This window comes from Cavia porcellus, unplaced genomic scaffold, assembly GCF_034190915.1.
Source record: "Cavia porcellus strain 051 isolate PalLab524CR breed Dunkin Hartley unplaced genomic scaffold, mCavPor4.1 scaffold_4, whole genome shotgun sequence".
In the NCBI taxonomy this organism is placed as follows: Eukaryota; Metazoa; Chordata; class Mammalia; order Rodentia; family Caviidae; genus Cavia; species Cavia porcellus.
In genome coordinates this window covers 112,987,501-113,000,459 of record NW_026947487.1, presented here as the reverse complement: position 1 = coordinate 113,000,459, position 12,959 = coordinate 112,987,501, and the positions used below count along the sequence as shown (strand labels likewise).

General features: G+C 47.9%; 1 protein-coding gene across 4 annotated transcripts in view; it reads right to left on the bottom strand.

Annotated features, from left to right (window-relative positions):
- The window catches only part of Wwox (WW domain containing oxidoreductase), an 895,605-nt gene that overhangs the window by 467,793 nt on the left and 414,853 nt on the right, over positions 1–12,959 (bottom strand). The window contains exon 9 of one of the 4 annotated variants that reach the window (XM_063246726.1): positions 6,386–12,959. This exon is cut by the window's right edge and continues 8,709 nt beyond it. The exons of the other annotated variants lie outside the window; for them this stretch is intronic. The gene's annotated coding sequence lies outside the window, so the exon portion shown is untranslated. Of the gene's footprint in view, positions 1–6,385 lie in introns of those variants that run through there. 4 annotated transcript variants of the gene reach the window in all.

Below are 12,959 nucleotides of genomic sequence, written 5' to 3'. Positions count from 1 at the left end.
CTGCACAGAAAAGCCAGCTTCAGAGTCCTGCATGCCTTCCATTCCCAGTTTCTCCAACAGACTTCAGGGTCAAGGGCGAAGTGATCTTCTGTACTTTTCATGAAGATGAGGACAACAAAGAGGAGACCATGGAGATTACCACGGTGGCACTAGCTGAGCATCACATCCCCATGGAGTTGGTGCCTCAGCAAGAGCTACGTGTGTCTCTGCAGCACCCAGCCAACCTCAGAGGAAGAGACTGCATGGCCTCATTGTGAAGGAGAAACTGGAGCTTAGAAAATGATCAGAGAACAGCCCAAGCCAGCAAGAAGGGCAGTAAGTAGCCCAGCCAGGACATGGACCGGGCATGTAACTTGGAATCCTGCAGTTTCCTAGCACAGATGTCATGGCAAGCCCTACGCCCTCTGTCTGAACAGTCAAGGACAACACACTAGAGGTGAGTTGTCCAATAGGCCTCCCATAGGGATCTAAGGTTTACATTTGCAAATTTGTGCATAGCACATTTGCTGCTATGCCTCAGGTTCCCTGGGGATGGGTTAAGGGGCAGCCAGGCCTCTAGGAGCAGGCAGAGAAGTTGGGATTCAGATCAAAAGGGTTTCCACACCTAATGCTGGCCGCACAGAGCCAGACCCCAGCCAACCCTGCATCACCAGTGCTCAGCTGCAGATGTTCCATGTGTGGAGCTACGGCTGTGGCAGCAGACCCACTCAGACTTGAGATCTGACTTCCCGGTACCATGACATCGGACAAGGGTTTTTATGTGCAGGGACAACATCAGGATTAGAGAGGGGTCGCTAGTGACCGGTGCTGATGCTGGGAACTGCCAAAGGTTTGTGTAAGTGTCCTTCCTTGCTCCTAACTCCTCTGAGCCATTGACACTCCTTGTTCACAAATTGTGTATGCATCTCAGACTCACCTCCACACACACACACACGCACACACACACACACGCACACACACACACCACGTTCGTTCCAGACTGTTACTGCGACTTCAAACATTGGCCTTCAGCCCCGTGCCCCCAGACAGTATTTTTATGTCCCTAGAACTTTTGCCTCCTCCACTTATTACCCCAATCAAAGGACATTTTTGCTTCCTGAATGAGTGAAAGAGTTTAAAAGGTGTTAAAAGATGACTCAAAATAAAAGCAGAAACACATCAATTCCACGTGTGGGTATTTCAGCATCCAGTTGTGACACGGGGCTCGTCATACACTACACAAACTGTTCGTCTTAGCTAACAATCGCAATGGCCCTCATTCACCTGGACACTTGCATTTTAAAGGAAAGGCCTTTAAGACTCAAGAAAGTGCATCTCTAATGGTAAAGTTTTTTTCTCCTCAGAATGGAAAAAGAGTATGTTGTCAAAGACTAAGGCTACATGTCCTCCTGCACCGACTCTGGGCTCAGGACACCCCGCAGTGTGAAACTCGCTCTGTAACCCCACAGGTGGCTGCCACTCAGTCTGAAGTTGCCTCCTTGGGTGCTCTAGACAGTCGGAGGGAAAGGACATGTGGCCCTGTGGTGAGCACGGCTGGAACTGTGCTCAACCACAAGGAAGCTGAAAGGAATCCTGCTCTGGAAGGTTCCTGCCTGGCTCCCCTCGGTGACCTGCGGCATGGTGGAAAGGAAAAGGGGTCCCAGCCCTGATGTGAAGCACTGGGGAGCACAGCGCAGGTCGTAGGCAGGCTCGTGCCCCGCAGAGTTTTCTTTATGAATCATACATCAAGTAGAGAAGGAAGCTGCTCAGCTCAGCGCCCCCTTCACAGCGAAGCAGAAAAGCGCACGCGGGGAGCACAGGTTGCCTTCCTGAGCAGCGGGCCTCGCAGCCATCTGTTTATGAGAAGCTGGGGACTTTATAGTGGCATCACTGAGGCCAGAGGCCTGACGGCTCTGATCAGAGACACGCACAGTTAAAAGTCACGCAAAATGCAGAGTCCCTGACTCTGCCTTGCAGGCTGGGGGCAGGCTGGGGAAGGAGAGGAGAAGGACCCTTTGGACGCTGCATGGCACTGAGACCTGCAGGGCCCCATGTGTCCTCTCCTTATGCCTTAGTTTCTTCATCTGCTCGCTGGGCATGGGAGTATTGGACCCCTCCCCTACAGAGCCCTTACTTTCCTTTATTCATTGGGGGTGGGGAATGCTTAGGTCAAAGCATGGCGGGTTAAGAAAGTGAGGCAAGGAAAGCCATCCAGCGGTGTGCTGAGCTTCTGCAGGGGTCGTATCAACACCTTCCTAATTTTCCCTCCTCCTCTCATCTCTTCACCCTCCAAAAAGTAATATCCGTGGGAACATCCAAAGGGAATGACCCACCCAGAGGGGTAGCAGAAAAACTGGATGGCGCTGCTGACATGCGGAGCAAGTTGACATCCCAGCTTCCCACCAGGACGCTACAGGCAGCAGTAAACTACAGCAGGTGCTCCTCACCCTGCTCCACAATCATCCCGGAATGTGACACTAGCATTTACCTCATTCTTCAGAGAAGAAAACTCGGCTCCAAAAGATGCAGAGACTTTGCAAGTGGTCACTTAATATGAGGGGAATGGGATTCAAACTTGGGTTTTCTAAATATTGATCCTCAGCTTTTACCCCCTAAAAAACTGTTTGCAAAACAAGTCTTCAGCCTCTAGATTTCAGAGATTAGTAAGACTGGAGGGGCGGTGCAAAACAAGTGAGAAATGTAAAGTAAGGTTGGGAACACTGTTTCATTTTTCCAAGTAAGGAAACTCAGGAAAATATCTACCACCTCTAACCACTGTCATTCTGCAAAGGACAAGGTAGGTTAAAACCCATTAAACACATATAAGACAAGAGTACAGATGAATGGAGAACAAATATCCACCACTAACATCCTAATTTTGTAAAATAAGGACAATTTTTAACATTGAACACATCTGTTGGCATATTTTCAGAATAAAGGACAATCATCTAATCAATGTAGCTTGGTATGAAATGAATCTTCCGTCTGCCCTGTTATTTTCCTGTGTGAGCCCGGACGGATTACTATGAGTACCCGTCCAAGTACCGTTCTGGAGAGGTGATATCACAGGCATCCAGTGCCCCTTCTACAAACATGAGCGTGGAACTGGTGGGATCCTGGGGGCAGTCACAGAGACTCCTGAGTCAAGGAGGGCTGGGGGATGACAGGGATTGGCCTACAGCAACTGCCCAAGGGTGCGTGCATACGGCCATTCATGCATTAAGCTTTCTCTTGAAGTCAGGTCCCAAGCAGGACCTGGAAAGACAAGTGAGCTGAAGACTGCCCCAGTCCGGTGACTCCTCAGGGGACTCCCAGGACTCAGAAGACAGTCACACTCACAGGTATAGTTAGTCACAGCAGAGAGACACAAAGCAAAATCCTCCCAGGAAACAGGTGCAACGTCTTATGGAAGCCAGGTGCAAGCTTCCCGCAGCTCACTCCCGGGGGGAGTCACAAGGGATGACCTGAGTACCCTGGCGAAGATGCAGTAGGGAAATGTGTTGTGGATCTAATGGGAGGAGAGAGAAAGGCAGCAAACGCCTATGTGAGTGAGTGCTACGGAGAAAAAAGACAGAAGCGAGGAGTCTGTGTGTTCAGGAGAAAGGCAAATTAACTGAGTCTAGATGACCAAGGAGCTTCTTCTTGCAACCCCCAAGGAAGTGATGATCAAGTTGACCCCTAAAAGCTAAAAAGACATGGAAAGAATCACTACCACCAGGTAGAGAAAGTGCCTGTGCAAAGGGCCTGTGGCAGGAAGACAAAAAAACAGCATGAGAATGAACTGTACAAATCCGTAAGGTTCTTGCAGGGCGTGATGAGGATTTTGACTTTTTATCCTAAGGGATAGGAAAAACTAGTGGAGGAGTCAAGCAGGCAGCAGTGAATTTGGCAGTGGCAAAATATGATTTCTATTTTAGAAAAATGACTCTGGTTTCTGCCTGAAGAAGGGATTTTAAGGCAGGCAGGAGGGGAGGCAAAGGTGTGAGCAAGCCGTCTCTGTGGCACCGCGGCTATAGATGGCACTGGCTAACAGCCTCAGAACTCAACCCAGGGCACCAGCATGGGTGCCGCAGATGTCAACACAAGGCCAGAGCTCCCCAGTGTTTTCTGATCCCCATCCCCTGTGAAGTAGGGAGCGGGGAGAAGAAAGATGCAAGAGAAAAAATGTCCCTGTTGTTCTAAATGACATAAGAACTCCAAAGGGAAAAGTGCCACTTGGGAAAGCAGGCAGCAGTGCCCTTTGGAAAGTTTTAATTTTGTTTTAACTTTTCAAATCTACTTACATTCACACTGTGGAATATGTATGCACGATAAAACGCTGCAGTTACAGTTAGTTGGGTTAAAAACTCACTTTTTGGAACAGGTTCAAGGGAATACTTATATAAAAGTCCTCAGAATGGAAAGCAATTCCACAGATAAAATAGAATGGCAACATCTCCTAAATATGCCCCTTGCAAGATAAATGCACAGAGAGGATGGGTCTGAGCATCACTAATGTGAAATTCACAACAGCCAGCAGCTCATCCCCTGCGCATACAACCAGCTGCAAGGGGCCTCGGTCTGGTCCTTAGCATCAAGGTTCATACCCTTCCCTGGGTCTCTCTTCTTCCCTTCCTATTCACTTGCGATGGAAACTGGCCCCCAATTTAGAGCAGTAAAATTCCATTCTGGCACACCGCTCACGATGCATGGGACGACCACGGTGTTTATTTTGCAAAGTTCCAGACAAAGAGAGCTTTAAAAAATTGCTGGAATAAATCCACCAACAAGCATTTCTGCGCTTATTCTGTGTAATTATCCTTGCATGGGGAGGCATACAAAAAAGGAAGGAAATATGGTTGTTATCCTCAAGGCACTGGCAATTCTCTCAGCTCCTGCAGAAAGACTGAGGACCAGGACCACACTCTCCCTAACCTAACCAAGGGCATCAGATGGTTGCACTTTGCCTGAGAATCTGTATTTTAAGGGAACAAACAGACCTCTGAATGGAGCTAGGATTCACACTTTGTGAATGTATGGGAAAGAGAACCTTCAGGAAACATTAACCACCAGAATCTGACAAGAGGGCCAGAACTGGGAGGATGAAAAACTAGGCTTCTTCAGTGACACCTCCTACCCCTGGCAGCATTCTGGTGAGAGCAGCCACAGCAGGTCACACTTCTAGCCTTTGCTTTTAGGACCTCCCAGGAAGGGAACTGAACCTTCATGTGGGGTGCACTCCCAGAAAGGAAAACCAGCCATAGTCTTTTGCAGCTCCTTACTTCCTCCGGCCTTTCCTGCCAGTTCAGTTAGCCTCTTCTTGGGTCCCAGCTCCAAGGCCCTCTGTCACTCATGCTGCTCCCCCAAGGACACACTCCTGTTTCTCAACAGTACACTTAACCAGGGAGCCAACGACGAGATCCAAGAAGAGCATGGGCGTGGAGTAACTAAGGCCAAGTCCAGGAGGCATGTCTCGTCCTTGACCTGGATTAGGTTACGAAAGCTGTAGAAGACACTTCCCTTCTGCCGGCATCCAGCAGACCCGAAATTACCCTCTGCTCCACTGTGTACCTTTATTTGACTACGAAGCCTTTAAAAATGCAATAGAGGCTAGGGGTGGAGCTCAGTGGTACAGGGCTTGCCTAGCATTCCATCACTAATACCATGAAAAAATAAATAAAATAATATTGCTCCAGATATGCATAGATTTAATCCAGAGTTTTCCCAGGGATTCTGGGATTTTTTTTTTTTTTTTTAATCTTCTGCCAAGGTTTTTGCCCTAGATAGGACACTACAGCAGTGAGAGGCAGGACCAAGGGATGTTTACCTTTAGGTCATTTTCCCCACCCCTAGGCAATTTACCTATGGCACGAGATGAATTCCAATGGCTGCTTGAGCATCAGTGATGTCCCCGTTAGGCACCACCCCAGACCAAAGCTATATGTATGCCCCCACACCATGTGTCCGGCAGAGAAAGCCAGGCCCTGACAGCCATGGAGTTTCTTTCTGCGTTCTTAGAATAAAGACTATTTTTACTTTATATTCTCTCTTCTTACTGTACCACCAAAAACCCTACTAAGAAGGTTTCCCTCAGACCATCTGAGGCCTTATGGGTGACATCCTACACTTTTACTCACAGACTTGCATGAGACCAAGAGACACAGGTGTCCAAGTCAGGGGCTGAAACAGGGTTAGGCCTGAGGTCTCCTGTCCAGTGGAATACTGGATCTTTTTGGCCCTTGTTTGGGACTTGGAGAACAGGCTGAGTGACCCAGCAGGTTCACAGGTGCATTTCCTGGGCCAGGTGTGATAGAAATGTAAAGAAAAGGCCTGAAAAAACCATAAATTACAGCGTGAAACATTACACCAGAGCACTCACCCACGCCTGTTCTTCTCTCTAACAGAATTTTTATCTTCATGTAATTTCTTTAATTTTTTTTTTTTTTTTTTTTTTTTTTTTTGGTGGCGGGGAAGGTGGTGGTATTAGCAATAGAGTCCAGGGCCCCATACCAGCTAGACAAATACATCACTACTAAACTGCACCCCAGCCCAGAGTGTGACTTTCACAGAAAGGGAAACAATATTACTGAGATGCCAGGAATACGGTGGCATGCTGGTTTCTGGTTTTGGTTTTGCCTGTGTGTGGGACGGGTGTCAGATAGAGGACAGACACACACAAAAAAAGAAATGAAAACAACCAAAAAATAAAAGCGCATCTCACAATGACGGGATGGGGTTATATTCTGCGGAGGGGGATGCAGGCTAATGTGTGGGGCCGGGGAGGAACCCTGGGGCCCAGCCTAGAATGGAACTGCCACCAAGCAATGAGGCCGAGTCCTCAGGGGCAGTGTGTGGGTGACAAGTGATGCTCTCAGTAACATGTGAAGTCACTCAGCACCGGGGCCAAGGCTCCAGACAGCTCAGGACCTGAAGTGTGGGTACACAGAAGGAATCACAGTGCAGACCACAGCAGACGCCTCCTCTCAGAGACAGGCTGTTACTCCAGGGACAGACGCAAAACTCAGGGCCAGGCAGGCCACATACTCAGTGGCATTTGTGCACAGGGACCCAGTAAATGCTCGGTTTTCAGGGAAAAGAAATGGGCTTGGTGCCCATGTCCCCCAGTGAACACTGACTTTCATGGACATTCTGGACTCCAAGGCTGTGCTCCCATGATACCTGCTTCTTCAGGCCAACAAACTCAAGCCACAAATTCTGTGGGGAATAATACCTCGCGTTCACCATTGTGAGTTTCTGCAATAAATAACTTCCTGTCAGAGTGCTGGAGAATTCCAAATCATAGACATATTATGTTCATGAAAGACAACCTTAAGAAAAATGTTTCTGTAATAAAAGTGATCCCCCCATTGGCATCCCAGCTTGCCACAGAAATGAGTGATTTTCTGAATTTCTGCCAAGTTAGATGGGTTCGGCATGCTATTAGATTAGTCTGTTTATACAGAAACAGCCCAAAGTAGGAAACACACAGAAGCTATTAAAGATATTGTCCTGCAAGGGAAAGATTTGAATGCGTTTCTTACTGCAAGTAGGAAATAAGAGATGAGTCCTATTAATGTGATAAAGAAGTTAATGCGTTCGAAAGCAAACCACTGGATTCCTCACCTTGTTTCAGAGGTGACAATGACAGGAATATACAGGCAGTTCCTAGGTGGTGTGAGCAGAGAGGGCAGGGGACACTCCTCAGCCCCAGTGGGCCCTGCCGTGAGAAAAGCGAGTCTGAGTACGTAATGCTGGAGCCTGGCCTTTCAAAGACGAAGACGGTTCCAGGCCCCAGGCCGAAAAGAAAAGGACAGGGGTTAAAAATAAATAAATAAAACAGGGTTTCAGAATACTCCAAAATGAAATTTCAATTTCATTTCTGCCCTTGGGTTGCTCTATCAACTAATGGAAACCATTCGGCTTCTCGGGTCAGTGAGATTCCATACAGCAGCCTGGACTGAGCGTATGTCTGTGGGACATGCTGTGCAAGACCCTGTGGACGCTTACTTTCCTCATCTGTGAAGTGGGCAGGGCACTTTAACCTTCAAGTATCTGTGTTTCTCCTGAGAAAGTCCCCAGATGACCCATGGAGGGCAGGTCTGACCCCGTGGACGGCTCCTGACAGCATCCTGGGAGGTGCGGCACGTGATTTTGCGAACAGACGTGAGTCAATGTGAGGCCCATCTGAAGCCCAGCACTGCACATTATTTCCCTCTTCAGTCACAGTTAAACAGTTTAATAGAATTGTTTAGGAGAAGAAATGAACACTTCAGTACCAAACCTACAGTAGCCATTCCTTCACCTGAGATTTTGTTCCTAGAATTACCTGCTGTCTAGGTGTTATGCAATAAAATGCAGACGTGCTTAAAATGTAGAGGTAGAGTTTCAGTACTCACAACCAGGCACGCAACACCCTGCTTCAACGGGCACAAGAATGAACTTGGACATCAGGAACATCCAGGAATATTAAGAGATGTCAGAAAATTTAAAGACAAGCCTGTGTTGTCCAAAAGATCAGAACAACACAGAGGGAGAGAAATGAATGAACAATTCATGATGTGGGCCAGTAAACAAGTCCCGAGGCTCCCAGACAGTGGGCAGAAGAGGAGACACAGCCAGAAGAAAACCCGGGAGGGAAAAAGGAATCTGTCAACAGGTGGGAAGGGTGAAGTGGAGGAAAGGAGAGCTGGGGCCAAGGAGAAGGGAAGGGAAGGAACCACAGGAGAGAGGGGCCTGGGAGAAGCGGGTTAGGAGGGGACTAATGTGGCTGCGAGTATGCAGGAAATTCAGTTAGCTGGGAGGACCTGGCCAGTCCAGGAAATTCCACTGAGCTAGGCGGCCAGGCTCCATCCAGTAACTGTAATGCTTTGCCAAGCCCCAGCATTTTCACAGGTGTGAGCCAAACACACCTGGTTTCTGCACTCTGTTTTGCCTTAAAGCGCAATGGCTTCAAATATAAACTGTGGAGTGCGGAGGGGTAAGAGGAGGCAAAGGTTGCCACATATAGTGCCTTCAACAAGAGAAGCCATGTAAAGATCTGTGCTCAGAACTTTTCTTTTTGAAACTGCAATGTAAAATAAGTAAATAAGTAAATATGATGAGATGCCTTCATACCCCAAAATACAATCTCCGTAAATAAGTTGCTCAGAAACAAAACCCCAACCAAATAATTGCAGTGCACAGTGACCCCAACATGACAAATGAAAGAAGAAATAATGTGAGGAGGAAATCTACTACTAAAATATGTCTTTACGGTGGTGATATTTATAAATTTGACACACTCGGAAAATGGAGCACACTAAAGATTATTTCTATGCAAATATGCATTTTGCCAACACCTTGTGCCAAAAAAAAAGTCCCAAACATATATATTTCTTGAAAATCAATTCTTGTGCAGTTGGAGTGCGTAGACAAGCACTATAAATATTAAAATATGGTGTTCAATGCAGACTTGTCAGGAGAGAGGAGGAGTCTGGGGTAAGGTGATAAAGGACACGGCTACCACTGCCCAGTGTTTCCTGTCTGGTTTGGTCAGGATGTTTGACAAAGACATCTTTGCCAGCATGGCTGCCTTCTTTTCTCCCTTTCAGGAACAAAGCCCAGGCACTGAGCACCCCAAGCTCCCTGGTTCCTTCCAGGTGCTGTAGAAAGTTCTGTGCAAGGCCTGGAGGAAACATGTACAACCACAGCACGCTGATGGGCTTGGTTCCACATTCAGACGAGAGCGCCTCTGGGCAGTCCTCTTCAGCGCCTAGACAGAAGTACCCCCTCGTCGGATATCCCTCCTGTTACAGCATCCTATTGCTCTGCAGTCTGGCCAGTTAATATGATGACTCATTTCAGAAAGCAAAAGGCATAAGGATCTTTATGATCTGCCTCTATCACTAGCTAATAGGTACACATCCTGATCAACTGCACAGTGCATGCTGTGGGCCTAAAGGAAAACACATGACCATAAGGCCTGTGAATGCTGTTTCGTTTGTTTATTTCTCTTACTGTAACCATCACCACTCTTCGCTTTCCTACTCACAAACTGAAGCACCAAAAAGTGACCAGAAGTTCTGGAACTGCTGGCAGTGGATGTGAGTGGGCTGCTAGTGTACTGGCACTGTCCCGTGGCTTCTGTGGCTGCCAGCTACTACTGTGGGCTTTGTCGGTGCAAAGGCATTGTGAGTCAAAGGTTCAGCACCAAGTTGTGGCTTAGCTCATGCCTCTCACCCAGAGAAGACCCACGCTGGACACGGGCAAGGTGTGAGAGTAAAGACTGAGGTCACTGCCCAGTGCACATGCCAGGGCCGCCACTCCACGCCTCCTCCTCCCCAGCACATCTTTGACAAAGTGGCAGCACAGGGGCTCTCTCATGAGTCTCTGCAGGTTGTAAGGCTGGCTCTGTTCCCTGGAGAGCACGTCGATCTGGTGGAAGAAGCCTCAAAGGGATCCCGGAGCTGTTTGTTACACTTCATCTGTCCATGTCCCAGCCCCCAGCACTGTACAATGTGACTGTATTTAAAGAAGAAATTGAAGACAGAGTGAACTGATTATGGTGGACACTAAGCCCACCTGACTGGTGTCCTAAGAAGAAAAGGAGGTAAGACACAGACACCTCGAGGGTCAGCAGTGGGAGGTCTCAGGAGAAACCATCCCTGCAGACACCATGGCTTCTAGAGTCCAGGACTATGAGAACACACATGCCTGTCATTTCTGCCATGGCAGCCCAAGCTGCAGACGGTGAGGATGGAAAGTGTCCAAGTGAGGGGTAAGGTACAGGTCACACCTCCAAGACTTCGTCCTCTCACAGGTGAAATGTGGACAGTCACAACTTCGCAGGCTTATCATGAAATTTTAACTTCAAAACGCATGAACAGTGCTGAACACATGACCGATTCTCAGTATGGGCTCAATAAATATCGCCGATGTTATGACGATGATAAAATGAAATTAGAAATAAGTACTGTGCACAGCGAAAGGTGCCATACAAAGGTAAATGAATATTGTGATTATCAGGAAGGTGCAAATGGAGGCAGAGAGCCCCATTCCACCACCAAAATAAAGTCCCCACATTCCTGGTGGCAGGCACTGTACTCAACTACGAATGGACGAGAAGCTCACAATACACAAGTAAAGATGTCATCTACATCCAGGACTGGACAGGGTTGGGAGGACCAAGGAATGACCAATCACGGAGAGGATTTACATTCACCTTGGGCACAGAGAACATCTCAGTGCCTGTCACCAGCTCCCTTCGGGATACACACTGACAAGATACAGGGAAGTTACAGGTGCCATCTGGCGTGGCTGCTCATGTACCCCAGCTGTACCCATCCAGAGTCCCTCCATGGAGCACAGTGAATACATGAGCTTTGTTCTCACTGATATACAAAATCCACTCCCACACGGTAAAGGAAGGGAGATGGAAAGGTCTGATTTGCTCACGGTTTCGTCCCACAACTTGCTGGCTCCAAGGGAGAGATAAAAGCTGCTGACACACGGCAGCTGGGAAACAAGCAGGGCAACCATGCCCAAGCCAGAGGGGCCAGAGACCAGACACAGACCCCCAGGCCAGGCCTCCATGCCACACCCAGCAGTGCTCTCCCAAAGTCAGTGGATCCCAAAGTCAATCAGTTGAAACACCACCTTCACCACCACAGTGAAGTAACTGGGCAAATCAACAAAGCCACAAGACTGAACTGAGCAGCTGACCCGAATAACTAACCACAGTGAACTGGACATTTACCTGGCTGGGTCCACATTCATCAAGTCTGGCAAGGTTGCTCATATTACCATGGCTGATTTTGCCTCTTCTCAGCTCATGTCCATTGCATTATATTTTGTTTTTAAAACAAAATGAAATTTATGAAATGGTATTATGGCCTAGATATTTGATCTCCCTAAAGTTTATGAAATCCTCACCCCCATCCCAAGGTGCGGGGGGGGGGGCTGGTAATAGGATGAGGGCCTTTGGGAGACAATTAGTTCATGGGGGTGGAGACTTCATAAATGGGATTAGTTCCTTGTGATCACACAAGAGAATCCTCAGACTCAGAAGCTGCTTTCTATTCTTCAACTGTGAATATGTTGACCTTATCTTCCAACAAGATTGGGGCGGGAACTGTGGGTAACACTCAGCCCAGAGCAAAGGATTATTAAATATGTTCTGGCTGATTAAGCATCACACAGGGCTACAGAAAAGAACAATGTAAGAATGCATGTAAGAGATGCCTATGTCAATATTTCTGGAACATACATAAATACTTCAGGGCAGAGCCTGCTGTTGGTACCCTCCCCATGCCTGATGGAGCCTCAGTACCAAGGGCAGTGAGTCCCTGGGACTACACTGAGATTGAGGGGAGTGGTGGGGACATCTGCTAATCTGTCATGCACCTCTGTCCCCACATGATCCTTTGAAGCTCAGAGACAGGCATCACTAGGTGTTGAGACTGATCCCCTTAGTCAGCCTCAGGAATGACGCAGAAGCCGGCCATTTGGACACTCAACATGAACGAGGTGGTCTATGCAGGTCCCGAAGACCTGCCATCCCCTCCCCTGATAGAGTACAGGGACAGGAGCAGTCTCCAGGCTTCAGCTCAGGAGACAGTGCTTTGGACTCAAAGCAACTGTGTGCTGATGATGAGCATGGTTTTACTGATAACATATGGTACCCATGACTTCCTTCTACCTGACCCTTCTGCTTAATGGATCCGTCTACCAACAGCATCAAAGCTGGGGAGGACCCATGAAATCCAAAAGGCTTTCAACATGAAAAGCCCAGTTCAATAGGCATTTGGTAGCAAAAGCTGTCTAGAGTTAATTTCAAGTTGTTCATCCTTTCAAGTGTAAATATATTTCTCTCTCTCTCTCTCTCTCTCTCTCTCTCTCTCTCTCTACCTCTCATTTTGTGATCCTTCTGCCTCAGCCTGAAAAGTACTGGGAATACAGGAGGGGCTACCAATTCCAGCTGAATATTCATTTTAACATGGAGATCTTCATGTGTTTAATCACCA